This window comes from Tenrec ecaudatus, chromosome 10 (assembly GCF_050624435.1).
Source record: "Tenrec ecaudatus isolate mTenEca1 chromosome 10, mTenEca1.hap1, whole genome shotgun sequence".
NCBI lineage: Eukaryota > Metazoa > Chordata > Mammalia > Afrosoricida > Tenrecidae > Tenrec > Tenrec ecaudatus.
In genome coordinates, this window is record NC_134539.1 from 109,237,880 (window position 1) to 109,251,966 (window position 14,087).

A 14,087-nucleotide genomic window follows, 5' to 3' on the forward strand; every position below is an offset into this window, starting at 1 on the left:
TTAACAGCTATTTTTGTAGCTCTTTACTATACATGGAGCCTTAGTGAGGTAGCAGTTGCACACGGCCACAAAGCTAGCAGGTTCAACTCCACCAGCTTCCTGCTCCAATAAAGATTTATTCCTTGGAAACCCAAAGGGGCTCTACTTTATCCTACAGGGTAGCTATGAGTCAGAATGGACTCGATGGCAGTGGGTCGTGTGTGATTTTGTGTATGTATATGCGCATGCTAGAGACAGTTTGTTTCAAAAATAATCTTCACAATCTATTAGACTTAAATAACTAACACAATATAGCTATGTAAGCATCAGAGCTGAAGTTAAACCCAGAATCTAAACCCCCTAGTCTGTGTTTTTAAGGACTATTGTTGCCTTTGTGTTTCCTGAAAGCACTTTAACACAGTTTATAAAGTCTTTGATTTTTATCTGGTCCCTATGTACATTAAGTCTCATTTCTAATTCAGCTCTGCTTTGCTTACTTGTGATACTCCGCTCACACTGTACTGTTCATGGATGCCTTCTCCGACACTTTCTCATCTTTATGATTCTCCTGCTGGCCCTGTCTGCAGCACCTTCTAGTACACTTCAGCACAGTTCTCCAACAGAGGGAACACTGTGATGAAATGATGATAAATACATTTTGATCAAAGAGTGAATTTAGAGGGGTCATGAGAACCTGTGGGGAGGGTACTGGGGGGCTGGCTCTGCAACCTGCAGAGCTCAGGCCAGAGTCCCAGGCATCAGAGCTCCATAGGACCCTCTTGCACCCCGGAGCAGGACCCTGGGGGCCATGACGATGCTCCAAGAGGCTGGGCTTCAGACGTGGGGATGGAGATGCTGCAGGCCCTCAAGAGTGTCCTGGCCAAGCATTGCATTACCATGACCTGCAAAGGAAGCCCTTCTTTTTGGCCCTCATCAGCTCCGTGAGCTCTGGGCCCCTGGTGGCTACAGTCTAGGAAGGCCACAATGTGGTCCGAACCTCAGGGGCCATGATCGGGGACACAGACTTGTCTGAAGCCACCCCTTGGTCTGTCCAAGGAGATTTCTGCATCCACATCAGCAGGAACGTCATCCATGCCAGCAACTCTGTGAAGGGGGCCCAAAGGGACATTGGGCTGTGGCTCTAGAGCATTAAGCTGGTGGACTGGCCGGATCGGGGCTCCTAGGGCAGTGCCTCCACAGCCTGAGAGGGCCAGTTGCTCTCCACTGCCCCCAATTCGCTGGAACCAATTACCTCTGACACCAAGACACACCCCACAACCTCACTTTGCCAAGCGCCAATAGAGTGTGTAAATAATAATCAGCAACAGCAATAACAAAAAATGTGTTATCAATTTACACTGCCTAAAGAGTTGAGACACCAAAAGACTAAACATTTTCAAATTTAAGCCTCTACCACATCTAGTTGTCCCATTAAAACACCCAAACCAAACTCACTGCCATCGAGTCAATGCTGACTCATAGCAACCCCCTGTGTGCTTCCAAGACAAGACAGTAACTGTGTACAGGAGTAGAAAGCCCAGTCTTTCTCTCAAGGAACTGCTAGTGGTTTCAAAGTGCCACTCATACAGATCGCAGCCCAAGACGTAACCAATGCACCAACAGGACTCCCAAACTCCCAAAGAACACCCAAAATATTTCCACAAATGTGAACCTCTCTTGCTGTTTCTTATCCCTTCATAACACCCACATCCACTCCATAGTCCAAACTAAGATAAACAACCAAAAAACCCCACTTCAATTCCTCAATTTTCACTTTCCTTCATTCTTCAAATCCAACTGGTCACTTACGTCATACATTATGTGGAGGTTGCAAAAAATATGTAGAAAAACTGGAATTAAAAGAAAAAGGATTTTTCCATCAACTTTTAAAAAGCCCCTTGTACTAACCAAATCTGGTTTGGTTTTGTTTTTCAAATAGAACTTTAAACATATATCCGTTTCATGGGTTTCTCGGTTTACACCCACCCACCCCTCCCTCCCCATCTTCCACAATGTTGACAGCTACCTTCCCTAAAGGTAAATCTAATGATGTCACTTGTCGTAACTTAAAATCCTTCCCTAGGCAAAAAAAAAAAAAGCAGTGGCTCCCTGAAATAATCAACTAGAGTGCGTACTGAAAATGCTGGTCCCAAGAGGCACTTCATGGAATTCTGATTAAGTCAGTCTGAATCTCTGATTCATGATGACCCTATTACAACAGAATGACATGTAGCTGGCTATTGTGATCCTGAGTTTTCACTGATTTTGAGAAGTTAGGCCTTTCCTGGTCTGGAAGGTCTACTAAAACCTCTTCCACGTCACAGCAAAACACAAGCCCCACTGAGAAATGAGCAGTGGCTGTGCATCAAACCACACAGGAGGCAAGAATTCCACTATAGAACTACCGATGCCTCAAAAATCCACCGTAGACCCTATGAATCAGAATTTTTAATGGATAGAAAAACAAGTCTTTGGGCCATAACAGGGTTATATAAATTGTCTTTCTTTGACATTCACTCATCATCCCAGAAACACTAAACCACAGTAGATTCCCTAACCCATGCAGTTGTAGTTGTGACAATATACACATTATTTCTTCTGCCCGGAATAGTATCCCCATTAATAATAATAATAAAAGTAAACCTAACAAGCTTTCTTCAAAAATGTTCAACAAACCCCTTTGTAAAGACTTCCTTGAAAACCGAGTCGTTAAACACCAGCTTGGTGGCGATACCGGGAGGGTGAGGTGGAAAGGGAAAACCGATTCCAAGGATCTACATATAACCCCTCCCAGGGAGACGGACAACAGAGAAGTGGGTGAAGGGAGACGTGGGACAGTTGAAGACATGGCAAAATAATAATAATTTATAAATTATCAAGGGTTCAGGAGGGAGGGTGGAGCAGGGAGGGGAAAATGAGGAGCTGGTACCAAGGGCTCAAGAAGAAAGCAAATGTTTTAAGAATGATGATGACAACAAATGTACAAATGTGCTCGACACAATGGATGGATGTATGGGCTGTGATAAAGAGCTGTGCGAGCCCCCAATAAACTGATTAAAAAATAAAAACATACTTTGATTCTAGTAGTTAGGCTACACCCTGTTAGTGATACAAACACAGCTAATGTGCTGCTGGCTGCTAACAAAAAAGGATGGCAGTTCAAGTCTACCCAGAGGCAACTCAGAACAACTTATTTTAAATTTACTTTTAAAAGAAAGAAAGAAAAAATCACAGCTCTAAAATCCCTACAGAGGTCAGTTCTATGTTGCTAACACACATCAGGTAACCATGACTCAGAATCAGTTCTGTGGCAACTATTTTGGCTCTTACACTACCTGTATACTAAATATGTTTTATAAACTTCAAACTGAGGATGACAATCATGTCTGTGCTACCAATGCTTGGTACAGATATGGCTGTGAGAGACCCATCAGAGAGGAAAAACCTCAAAAGCAGTCCAAAAAAACAAGCAGTAGTAAAATGGTTAAGGGCTGATGCCAGGGGCTTACGTGGAGAGCAAATGTTTTGAGAATGATGAGGGCAATGAATGTACAGATGTGCTTTACACAATTGGTGTATGTGTAGATTGTGATGAGAGTTGTATGAGCCAATAAAATGATTTAAAAAAAAGGAAAAGAAAATGGTTAAGAGTGCATCCTGTCAAAGGCAGAAAACGTTCAAGACTTAGGAAAAGATTCCATGAAGTCCCAGTTCTCACAGGTTTCAATGCACAGCTAAATAAATGTTAGAGGGGGAGAGCAGAGGGTTGGTGAAATTTTAGAAAAACAACACAATGCAGAGATGCTAGAGATTTTTTTTTTAGTAGAAACTCAGTGTCTCTATGCAAATGTTACAATGAAAGAACAAAGTATAAAATCAGAACAGCTATTCTCAAGATTTGATTGTGCCCTTAAATTATAACTTCTATTTAATATAGAATATCATTCTTAAAAACACAAATCTACCCTTTTTGTTTTCCAAGTCAAATATTTTGTTTTCAAGTGAGTATATAAACCAATGTGGTAAAGAAACCGGATGGTGTCCAGCTATCAAAAGCCTGGGGTTTTAAAAGCTTGCAGTTAAATAAGCAACAAGCCCACATGGAAGAAGCACACCAGCTTGTGTGATCATGAGGTGTCGACAGGATCGGGTAACAGGCATCAGAAGACCCAAAACAAACAAATCATATTGTTGAAAAAAAGAGGGGGGTCAGAGCAGAGACCCCAAGCCCATTCTTTGACAATAGGTCCCCTCACAGAAGGGTCACAGGAAGGGATGAGCCAGCCAGGGAGCAGCATAAAAAGAACGAAACAAAATATTCGTCTGGTTCCTTGAGGCTTCCCCCCCTCCCCCTACCTACTATCATGACTCCAGTCCCGCCTTTCACTTTGGGCCAAAACCAGAACATGTACACAGGTACACATCAAAGCTAAGAGCTCTGGCCACACGGAATCCAGAACAGAAAAGGGAGTAGTGATACAGCAGGGTAGGGGAAGGTGGGGAAAGAAGGGGAGTAAGGGGAAACTGATTGGTTGCAGTGATCACCACATAACCACCCCTCACTCCCCCTCCCCCAGGATGAACAACAGAAACAGTGGGGGAAGGGATGCAGCAGTAGGTGTAAGATATGAAAATAATAATTTATAATTTATCAAGGGATCATGAGGGTGGGGGGGGAGGAGCTGATACTAAGGACTTAAATAGAAAGTAATGTTTAGAAAATAATGATGACAACCTATGTACAAACAGGCTTGATACAATTGATGTACGGATTGTTCTAAGAGCTTTAAGATCCCCCAATAAAATGATCTTTTAATTAAAAACATGTATTTTTTGTTTTCTACAATTTAAAAATTGTAAATGGGGTATATTCAGTAATAGTAGAGAACCAATTAATGAGATAATAATCAGCTTTGTATTTCAAATCACAGCAGACTCCCTTTGAAACAAGAGTTCTATAATGGAGCTCTTCCTTAAAATTCAGTTTTATAAAACATACAGCTGCAGCCGCTGGAGGATCATCAGTCAGGGTGCAATGTAGCACCGATGAAGAATATAGCTTTCCTCCAGTTCTTAAATGCTTCCTCCCTACCCCACCCCATCCCCACACACACACTACCATGATTCGAATTTTACCTTGCAAGGATGTACACTGGTGCAGATAGGAGCTGGAGGCACAGGGAATCCAGGGCGGATGATACATTCAGGACCAGGGGTGTGAGGGGCGATACTGGGAGGGTAGAGGGTGAGTAGGTTGGAAAGGGGGAATCGATTACAAGGATCTACATGTGACCTCCTCCCTGGGTGACGGACAACAGAAAAGGGGGTGAAGGGAGATGCCGGACAGGGCAAGATAAGACAAAATAATAATTTATAAATTATCAAGGGCTCATGAAGGAGGGGGGAGTGGGGAGGGAGGAGAAAAAAGAAGACCTGATGCAAAGGGCTTAGGTGGAGAGCAAATGCTTTGAAAATGATTAGGGCAAAGAATGTATGGATGTGCTTTATACAATTGATGTATGTATGGATTGTGATAAGAGTTGTATGAGTCCCTAATAAAATGTTTAAAAAAACCACATACAACTGTATGGCTCACCAATACTGAGTTTTACACTCATAGTAATTACTATAAAAGTATATAATCCACTTTTAATAAATGAGGAAGCTAATCTTCCTAATACATAATCATCCCCTCACCTTCTCTGCGCCTCTAAGTAGTCTAGCCTTAGACCAGCTCCCAAAGAATAAAACAAGGAAATGAAAAATAACTACACTATTGAGTTGAAACTGATGGCATTGAGTTTGGCTTTTCAGTTTTGTACTGTATAGAACACTAGCACACATTACATTAACCAAGTGTTGATGCTTATTTTAACATATCAGTGATGTCACATGGATAGCATGTACACCCTGATATGATCATTCTGTGGTTTTCTTTTAAAAAAACAAACCATACCTGAATCTAATCATTAAAAGAAATTTTCAAATCAGAAAAATACAGTTTGGGGTACACATTTTAGAGAATACCTAACCAGTATTGAAGACTTTCAAGGTCATGGTAAAGAAGGAACTGAGAAACTGTCACAGATCAGAGGAAACTAGGATGATAGGACCATTAAATGGAATCGTGGTACCCTATATTGGATCTGGAACAGAAAACTAGTGAAAAAACTCAAATACAAAGTCTGGCATTTAGTTAGCAGTAATATACTACATTTGTTTTGACAACTATATCATGTTTTGACAAATGTTATGATGTTAATGGGGAAAATTGGGTGTAGAATATAATTTCTCTGCAAATCTATAATTAACACCAAAATTTTATATTTTTTAAAAGAGTAAATGTAAGGGGGAAGTGCAGAGTGGAGACCCAAGGCCCAAGTGTCGGCCAATGGAGATCCCCTCATAGAGGCGTTTAGGAGAGGAGATGGGTTAATTAGGGTGCGAGGTAGTACCGATGAAGAACACAGCTTTCCCCCAGATCCTGGATGCTTCCTCCCCCCAACTACCATGATCCAAATTCTACCTTGCAGGCCTGGATAGGACAGAGGCTGTACACTGATACATATGAGGGCTGGAGGTACAGGGAATCCAGGGTGGATGATACCTTCAGGACCAAGGGTGTGAGGGACAATGCTGGGAGAGTGGAGGGTGAGTGGGTTGGAAAGGGGGAACTGATTACAAGGATCCACATGTGACCTCTTCCCTGGGAGAGGGACAGCAGAGAAGGGGGGAAGGGAGACTCCGGATAGGGCAAGATATGACAAAATAATGAGGTATAAATTACCAAGGGCACATGAGGGAGGGGGGGAAAGGGAGGGAGGGGAAAAAAAAAGAGGACCTGATGCAAGGGGCTTAAGTGGAGAGCAAATGCCTTGAGAATGATTGGGGCAGGGAATGTATGGATGTGCTTTATACAATTGATGTATGTATGGATTGTGATAAGAGTTGTATGAGTCCCTAATAAAATGTAAAAAAAGAAAAGAGGAGAAAAAAATGATTAGGGCAAAGACTGTACAGATGTGCTTTATACAATTGATGTATGTAAATGTATGAACTGTGATAAGAATTGTATGAGCCCCTAATAAATTGTTAAAATTAAAAAAAAAGAGTAAATGTAAAGTAACAAAACTAATATTTAAATTTAATTTTAAAATTCACTGTTAAAATACAAATTGTACTTTTCAGTTTAAATAAGACTTATTTACAATTAATTTACACTAAAAATACAAATTTTATACAATTTGTAGATCATTTATATAGTCCTCTTCTAGTAAGAAGCTTGGAAGTCAACAGGTTTTAGAGACATGAATCACAAGAGAAAGAATTCCCAAGACTACTTTTTTTAAAAAGTCATTTTATTGGGGGCTCATACAATTCTTATCACATACATACATCCATTGTGTCAAGAACATATGTACATTTGTTGCCATCATCATTCTCAAAATATTTGCCTTCTACTTGAGCCCTTAATATCTGCTGCTCATTTTCCCCAAGACTACTTTTTAAGAAATATACTAAAACCTGTAAGAGCACATATTAACTTACATACCTCTATGGTTAACTAGGAAGTTGAATTACCTTCCTTTTAATAAATCTCCAATAATAAAAGCATTTATTGAGGAATTTATATTCTTGTTATCATTCAATGGTAAAACCATTCTGTGAGTTAGGGTTCCTTGCCCAAGGCTTATGTAAGTGAATTGTGTTGCTAGGACTAGAATTCAAAATATTAAATATACAGCATTAGTCAGAGGCTTTGTAAGTTTTCAGACATAATGATAAATGTATTCTTCCCTCATCCTCAAAAATATAAATAATATAATCAAATGGATTCTTGCTTCAGTTTCCTTCTTTGCTGGCATATTTTTTATAAACGAAAATCAAATATGGAAAGATGACCACATAAAAATACATGCTTTGTGCATAAACATTATCTTTGCCATAGATTTAAATTATTTAAATCAGCAAAGTGTAATTCTTAATCAACAAAGTTCTCTACAATGATTTTAAACATAGTCCTTTAAAAATATCCCAGATTCTAATTTTCACTCATCAAAAGCTGAGACCTATCGTACATAATCACAATGTACATATAATTTTTCTACTTGAGTTAGTTTACTTCTTATAGTAAGTAATTTTGTGGCCCTGGCATGACCACATCAGAAGTGTGACTTCATATACTCAGGAAGATATAAACACTCTGCTCTCCCAGCCTTAATTCCTAAGAAATCCATGTTACGTTAACTATTACAAAGAACCTTTAAGCCAGCAAGGAGACCTGGTGGTGCTATTTCAATGGTTCTGAACCTTCCTAACACCGTGACCCTTTCAAACAGTTCATGTGGTGGTGACACCCCTCTCCCCCAACCATAAAATTATTTTCGTTGCTACTTCAAAACTGCAATTTTGCTACTGTTATGAATCGGCTGACCCCTGTGAAAGGGTCGCGACCCACAGGTTGAGAACCGCTGTGCTATCTTTAAGTTGTTGGACTGTTAACCACAAAGCTGGTGGTTTGAAAGCCCCGGCTGCTGCTCCAGTCTGCTTCCATGAAGATTCAGTGCCTCCGAAACGTTAGATAGCATCACCTCAAAGGCAGTGAACTTAGGGTTGGAATGCCATATATCCTTTAACATAATCATTCAACCCAAAAGGATTTACTCACTTATTAATAAACTGCTGGGGGTCCCTACTCAAAGCCTAAAGCCATATGCTAGGTGTAATAGTTAACATAAGGCCAGCTGCTAAAAAAAAGCCAACTTAGATTATGCAGGTAATAAATGAAAGAAAGCAATAAACAAAGAATAGTTACAGGAGAAAGGAATATTTGATCATGCAAGGCCATACCCAAGTAATTCAGTTAATTATTATATTTGTCTTATCTAGTCACTAATCTGTGACCTTAGAGAAAGCAATTCCCTGAATTTTCTCTCATTCGCAAAAATAACAACATATTTCAAAAAGTAACTGCCAGAACACATAAAAATGAGTACCAAATCTAATATAGTTGCAAAGTTCTAGGGAAATGTTTGATAAAAATATCTTCAGAGAGTATCTTTCTAGAAGAATCCTGGACAAATGCTCAAATCAGTCCTAACTAGATAGGTAAGTTTCAACTAAGAGCTACCATCTTTTTCAAAGAAAATAAATAATATTTTCAAAGAAAATAATAAGTACCTATCATACCTGCATTCAATGAGTGCAAAGCATTTCACAATTAAAATATGTAATTCAGTGCAAAATCAGATGTTGCATACATAGAAGTTAAACCAAGGTTCAATTTAAATGACGAGCCAAAGTGTCATACACACCAAACCAGCAACAAAGCTACAACAATCCAAAACCCTTCATTGCTGTTAACTAAGAGGCTTTCAAAAGAGGCCAGTGGCACTGAAGGGTAGGCAATGGCCAGCTAACCCTAAGAACAGCAGTTCAAACTCATCGGCTGCTCTGTGGGTGACTGAGGAAGTTGTCTGCTTCAATAAAGATTTTGGCCTTGGAAAGCCTACACAGAGGCACTGTGAGTTGGAATTAACTCGATGGCAGGAGGTTTGGTATAAAGCTTACATAGTATAGCATTCTTCATCATGAAGCACAGAGGGTCTCAAAATGTTTTGCCTTCAAAGCTAAGATTCACTCTACAGCTAAGCATCTTTAAGACAACAGTTAAGTCTGCTTTTTTTCTCTTCAGAACTTAATACTGTATACATTGGTTATATTTTAAGGAAAGCAATCCCATAGGTTAAAAACAAATCAGTTATATGTGAGACGTAACTGGGGATCCCAATTCCCACCTCAAAATTAACGATTTCTCTCTCTCAAAACAGGCAAAACCAGTTTATCACAATGAAATATTATCATAAGGGAGACTGAGAAGCAGGTGAAAAAAATCTCTTTATAGATCCTAGGATGACATGGCCAGTCAGATTTAAAGCCAACTGAGCCTTAAGGCCCTTTCTTTAGCAAGAATGCATAATTGACTCACACTGCTTTAGGAATCAGTGTAAGAAAGGAAAATTGTCCTAAAATTTTCTATGAGTTTGTATTTACTACTAGCCTGTATTATTTCCAAGCTAATGTCAAGTTTGGTAGCTTGTCTTGCTTATTTACAAAATTAAGTTGTGAGTAACTTGAACTACATGGAAATAAAAATTAAATGTCCAAATTTTCTATAGATATTTTTAAAAATAAACCATACAGTAATTTACATCTAGGATCTACCATTTAAGAAACGTTTACATGTGTTAAATAATATGTACTATAAAGTATGGATATTCTAGCTAGAAAGTAAAAAAAATGATGATTCTTCCTTCCTAGAAAAATCTCCAAATCTCTTTTAAACCAAAAGGGCTAGTTGAAAAAAAAACATGTACCAAATAACTCCATTAAAAAATAAAATCCTTCCCAATCTCATTAAGTTTTATAAGTATAAAATAATAAGAATTTATTCTCCAAATTAAGCAAGATTCTGCCACATGTATCAGAAACACATACACACACACACACACCACTTTATAACTAACACATTCTTACTTGAGCCACATTATCTTAAGGTCCTTATCATCTGACAATCTACTGAAAAAAAATCACTCGGGTGCACTTTTACAGCTACAAACAGTAGTGATAGGAACATGTCAGATACGTAATATAAAGAGTTATCATTATCATCTCATTCTTCACCTTTATGAACCCTCTACTTCACACCCAAAAAACCAAAACTATAAAGATATCATACATTGATATTCATAAAGGCTCTTTAAAAATCATATGATTTTGAGATTTTTAAAGCTGTTCTTTCACACGTGTGTTGGATACAAGGAAGACATTAAAGTGACCTACCCTCTTATGGTAATACCTTACAAAAAAGGTCCTTTCAAGGCATCCCCACCCCGGCCAAAAAAAAAAGCTTCAGATAACTAGTCTTTAATGCAAACTACCTTATCTTTTTTATCATCTTTGATGTTCATTATTTTTACATCACAAATATTTACTGTTTTAGCATCTGTGCCATTGTTATCAGATTTTCCAATTATTTCTATCTAAATGTTTCTGGCACTCATTTGTACTTACTTGAACAATAAAAAAATTAATGAGTATATATAAGCAAACAATAATTGTCTGCTTTAAAGCAGGGATACAAGCTTTTTATTCAAATCATTCAATAACCAACCTTGCATAAAAGGGGCAGATTGAAAACATGAGACTTTTAGGACAGACTTACAGAGAAATGCCTTTGTTGTGGCAACAATCAGTATCAAATAACATTACAAAAAATAAGAGAAAAATGCTCTGAAAGGGCAACCCAGCATTTCACAGCTTCAGCTCTCTTACTCCACCCAGTCTTCGCTTCTCAATGGCTGTTCACAGGATCCACAAATACAAGCCAATTTTTTTTAGGAGGTGGGGAAAGGCTCCCAAACAGGGCCTGCTCCATCATAATTAATACGCACAGAAGTATCTTCTGTGGAAAAATTAGGTTTCTTCCCCTGTTTTAAGAGAAAAAAAATTACACACCATGCTTCAAATCTGTTTTAAGCCATCCTCTCCCTTTCTGAACAATCCAAACAATGATCATTATAAGAGGACATAAAAAAAAAAAAAACAAGTTGCTCTTCTGCTTTAATAAACACTGCAATTTGCAACTGTCAATTGTTTTTGCAAAACTGTGTCCTAAATGACACCATTCTAGATTAAAAACTGGTTTAGAACCAAACCGGAATTTATTTTTTTTTTCAGTAAAGGTTAAAGTCAAAGCTGTTAATATACATTCAACATTATATCACTAACGACATAACCAAGCAGGCAATTTTCCCGATAAAGAGCCTGGACCCTGCAGCAAATCGAGCCCCGCTGCAGCAGGAGGTAAGAAAGCCAACACCAGTCCGGGGGCCAACGGGGAGGGATGACATTTTTACTGGCATGAAAGGCCCAGGCACTGCCTCCTCCACCCTGGCCTCAAAATGAAATGCACACAAAACAACTCACCCTCCGACAATAATAGTGTGATCAAAAACGGCACACATTTTCTGCTTAACCTTTAAAACCTTATGAATCCCGCGGATTGTGTACTTAAAGTCGAGGTCAGAATAACACTATCTTTATTCTCTCTCCATCGCCTCTTAAGGAAAGGAAAGGGGAGTGGGGGGGGGCAGGGCTTGGCATGACATCGCCCATTGAGCAGACCACAAATCTGGTCCGTCTTCTTCAAAAGCCCAATTGCTTAACCAAAAGACTGGGCTAAACTGGCCGCAAGCCCCCGATCCCCAAAGGAAATTTCCGAGCCTCCTTCCAGGGAGTTTCCTGCCAAGTCACTGGAGAAGGCAGAATAACAAATAAAGCCGAGGGACCTTGCTCTCTCCTCCAGCTATGGAAATCCTCCTCCTCCCGACGGTGATGTTTAGGGAAGGCGTTCAAGAGTTAAAACGTGCCCACCACCGCGAAGGCAAGGGCCCACCTGCGAGACTCAAGAAGGGATGCAGGTCCTGCGTTTCTTAAAGGTGTGGGGCGAGCAGACGGCGAAGGGAGCGAGCGGGTGAGGGCCCTGAAGCTCAGTGCGGCAACGTCAAAAGGCGACTCCCGTTTGGGGAGCGGGTGCCAGAGGGACAACCCTGCCTCATTTGGTGGTGGATCAACACTGCGGATGGTTCCGAGGGCCGGGGTCACTCCTCCTCCGTGGGGGTCGGGGAAGGGCCGCCGCAGAGAAGGGGCCAGGGAGGCGGTGGGTCATCCCCCTCGGGTCAACCCCATCCTAAGGGCAGGTGGGGGACCGAACCCTAGAAAGGCCCAGTGGGCGCCCGGGCGGCGCGGGGCCCAGGCTGGTCCCCAAGGCGCCAACCGCGGGATGGGGTGGGCACTGCGGAGCTCGCCCGCCCGGCCCGGGAGGGAGGGAGGGAAGCAGGGCCGGACACCCCCACCCCCACCCCCCGATCCGAAAGCGACCTGCTCCCCACGCCCTTCCTAGCCCGGAATACTTTTCTTGCTAAGTCACCCGGAGAGAAGGGCGATCCCTTCTCCGGGAGGGCCGCGGGTGGAGTCGCGGCGGCCCCGGCACCCCCGACCCCGGGCCGGAGAGGAGGGCAGCGCCCTCGCCGGCCTCTTCCTCCCTCCTCCCGTGTCTCTCACTCAACGGCCGTCGCGGCCGCCATTTTGAGAGCGAGGAGAGAAGAAGAAGGCGGCGGCGGCGGCGGCGGCGGCAGGGGGAGGGGAGAATAGGAGGGAGGGGACCGGCGCAGCCACATCGTCAGGCCGCCGGGCCCGGCCCGCCGCCGCCCGAGCGCGGTGGGAAAGGCAGAGGGGAGGGCGCAGCCCGTCGCCGCCTTACCAGTGCGCTGCACCGCCGACTCCGCAGGGCCTCTTCCGTCCTTCACTCCCATCCACCGGCGGGGGAGGGGAAGGGAGAGGGAAGGGAAGAAGGAGGGAGGGAGGGAAGGAGGGAGGGGGAGGATGGCGCGCTGGGCCCGGTCCCGGGGAGGGGGAGGGGAGGGCAGCGGGAGGGCTCCTCCGCCGTTCCGGGGCTCGAGCCCAAGCCCCGCGCTCGCGGTTTCTCTCGCTCGAGCCCGAGCGTCCCCCGCCTCCTCTCTCGCTCCCGAGGCCCCCGGGTCGCTGCTTGCGCGCTCGCTCAGTCGGCCGCCGGACTCCGCCGCCGCCCCGCCGCCCCAGCTCCGTCTGTCACAGGAGCTGCCCCAACGCCCTGACGTCACCGCGCCGCCGCCGCCGCCGCCGCCCCAGACCCGCCGGGAAGAGGGAGGGGCGGGGCCCGGGCGCGGAGCGGGGCCTGTGGCGCATGCGCCGGGCTGGGCCGGCCTGGCCGCGCTGCCTTCCGCTGAGCCGGCGCTGGTGGCCCAGGCGGATGCGGCTTGGCGGCGCCTCGGGTCGCGCCAGCGGGTGTGCCCAGGAGACGCCTTCGTAAGCTTGGAAAAGGGCTCCAGGCTCCCGTTTCCTAAGCCCTCGAAGGACTGTTGTGGCCCCCTACAAACGCTGCTTGGCTCGCCGGGGTCCCCGCCTTGCTCTGGGCCGCACCCCGCTTCCCACGACCGACAGCCTCGGTCTGCACCCCGGATTCCGGCTGCGGTCCACCGCGATGGGAGCGAAGCCCGGGCCCCCGC

At 43.3% G+C, this 14,087-nt stretch overlaps 1 protein-coding gene across 2 annotated transcripts in view; it reads right to left on the minus strand.

Moving 5' to 3' along the window:
* Nucleotides 1-13,648, minus strand: part of PAFAH1B1 (platelet activating factor acetylhydrolase 1b regulatory subunit 1) — a 65,477-nt gene extending 51,829 nt beyond the window's left edge. Inside the window, exon 1 of one of the 2 annotated variants that reach the window (XM_075561186.1) lies at nucleotides 13,304-13,648. The gene's annotated coding sequence lies outside the window, so the exon portion shown is untranslated. Of the gene's footprint in view, nucleotides 1-12,436; nucleotides 12,689-13,303 lie in introns of those variants that run through there. The other variant, XM_075561188.1, reaches the window with a different exon arrangement.
* Between the last annotated feature and the right edge of the window lie 439 nt (nucleotides 13,649-14,087).